The sequence below is a fragment of the Lactuca sativa genome, chromosome 8 (genome assembly GCF_002870075.4).
Source record: "Lactuca sativa cultivar Salinas chromosome 8, Lsat_Salinas_v11, whole genome shotgun sequence".
Taxonomy (NCBI): Eukaryota; Viridiplantae; Streptophyta; class Magnoliopsida; order Asterales; family Asteraceae; genus Lactuca; species Lactuca sativa.
Window position 1 is genome coordinate 103414576 of NC_056630.2, and position 2914 is coordinate 103417489.

The following is a 2914-nucleotide window of genomic DNA, read 5'->3' on the forward strand; positions in this document are numbered from 1 at the left end:
GTGTCGTGCCGATTCTGTTGTGAAACTTCGACAGGCCATAACTTCTTTGTTATAACTCGGATTTTGGTGTTCTTTATATCTCCGAAATCTTTGTCGCGACCACTACAACTTTATTTATCGAAATCGGGCTTACCTAACATCTTATTTTTTATGATTATTTTATTATATTTTTACAAACAAGTATATAATTACATAAAAGCACATAATTCACGTAATTCACATAATACTCAAATAATTCATCTTTGTTACTTCAAAGTAGGTTATAATGGTTAACCTAGACTTTTACATCATTGTTAATGCTTAGCCCAGAAACACGGGCGTTACAAAGTGTCACTCGCTTATCCCTCTTAGTGTTTAATTATTGCAGGTGATAAGCATCCAATATAGTTATGTATTGTAAGAAGATGTAAAATAGTTAATATTATCACTTTTGTACTTAGTGTATAAACTCCTGAGAAGTTATTTAATATATAAAACTTTGTAAAAACCTCGTTAGTCAGTTTGTATTTAGTCCTTTGTAATAAGACCATATATGTAAAATACATTTATGAATATACACGTAGCATGTTTGGAGTAATAATATTGTAAAGGTATTAGATAAGTATTGGTTCTCACAGTCATGGTATCAGAGCAGTAGTTTAAGCGAACTAAATCCCACAGATTAGTATTTAGACTTAAACTGTTAGAAGTTCAATATATGAACGGATTCATTGTATGTATATGGATACAAACCACAGGAGAGACTTAAGTAAATTATTATGTAATGATAACTCCTAATATTCTAAAATACTATATTACTCCAAATTTTCAGAACAATGGTTGAACAGGTGAGTTGCCATACACCAAATGTGGGTGGAGATCCCCATCCTGATGAAGTAAATACTCCAGTATCCCCTTGTGAGGAGCGACTTCTGGATAAGCTCATTGGTGTTATTTGGAAGACTCTCGAAGAAAAAAAAAGGATAGTGATAAATGTAAAGAGAAAGCCACCGGAGAATCTTCAAAAGGGGAGGCGAAACGTCCCTCATTCAAAACTTTCAAGAGTAAATGTGCTACGGAGTTTTCCGGTGTTCTTAATCCCATTGTTGTTCTTACATGGATCTAGAACACAAAAAAAGTATTATGTATCTCTCATGTGGTTAATCAAGACAAGGCTACTTATGCTTCTACAATACTCATCGGAGAAGCCTTGGTCTAATGGGAAGAAACATTTGAAGCTCTCAACGAGTATGACCAAGATAATTTATCTTGGGAAATGTTCAAAACTCGTTTGCTAGGAAGGTATTGTCCTCTAGACATGAGGAGAAGATTGGAGAAAGAATTCCCCGAGATTAAACAGGGAGGAATGATTGTGAATGATTATGAAACTCAATTCAACCCAAAAGCATAGTTTGCTGCAAATTGTATTCCAACTGAAGACGATAAAATTCAGTTATTCATGGAAGGACTACGGTATGAAATCTGCGATTTCGTGGTTAATCGGGATGTTCTGTCATTTGATAAGGTTGTTGAGTATGCTTGAAAGCACGAGCACGACTTAGAAATACGTGGTGCCACTCATTCTGTTCCGAAGCATCCATGTATTGATCGAACTATTCATGTTTCCTCTATTCCACCAGCTCAATCTATTCGAACTGATCCTGGTAAACAAGTGCAATCTTATAATACCTCTCGTGGCCACGGGAGGTCACAATCTTTTTCTCTTCAGTCGCCATCATGTCAAAATTGTGGAAAGAATCACCGGGGCGAATGCAGATTAGAAAAAGGATCAATGGTATGTTATGGATGTGGAGAAATAGGCCACATGAAGTTTGTTTGCCCGATGAAGAATGTTACATGCTTTGCTTGTGGTGTTACTGACCACAATAAGAGTTTCTCCCCTACTTTTACTAGTCAAATAGCGGGTAGTCAAGCTTCTGTCCAACAACCAAAGAGTACTCCAACTAAAAAGGAGGAGGTCCCAAAAGCTAAAGGTTGTGCATTCCAAATAACCACGGAGGAGGCACATGAAGACCCGAATGTTGTGATCGGTACATTTCTTGTCAACTCTAGACCTGCTCATATCTTATTTGATTCTGGTGCCTCAAGTTCTTTTGTGTCTCATGAATTTGCGCATTCCTTTCAAATTGCTTGCTATACACTCGCACAACCATTTCATGTAGATATTGTGGGAAGTATATCATTACTTGTTGATAAAGTCTATATAGTTGATATCTCAAAAAAGGGGAAGAAAATTGTAAATGATGTTCCCATTGTTAAAGAACATCATGATGTTTTCCCCGATAATTCGCCAGGACTTCCTCCGGATAGGCAATATAATTCCAAATTTATCTTGTACCTGGTGTTGCTCCAATTGCAAAGACTCTTTATCGTCATGCGCCAGCTGAGATGAAGGAATTGATGATCCAACTGCAGGAATTACTTGACAAAGGCTTTATTCGACTGAGTACCTCTCCTTGGGGTGGTTCGATACTATTTTTCAAGAAGAAGGACGGTTCGATGTGAATGTGTATTGATTACCGTGAGCTAAATAGGGTAACTATCAAGAACAAGTACTCGCTACCTCGCATTGACGACTTGTTTGATCAACTTCAATGTGTTAGCTATTTTTGGAAGATTGATTTGAGAGATGTCTATCATTAGTTGAAAGTACACGAGCTGGATGTACCGAAGCTTTTCGTACTCGATATGGGCATTATGAATTCCTTGTCATGCCATTCGGTTTGATAAATGTTCTTGCCGTATTCATGGATATGATGAATCGGGTATGTGTCCAATGCTCGATAAATTTGTCATCGTATTCATTGATGATATTCTAATTTATTCCAAATCTGAAGCTGATCATGCAATTCATATTCGTGAAATATTAGAGCTTATTCGAAAGGAGAAACTATATGCTAAATTCTCCTAATGT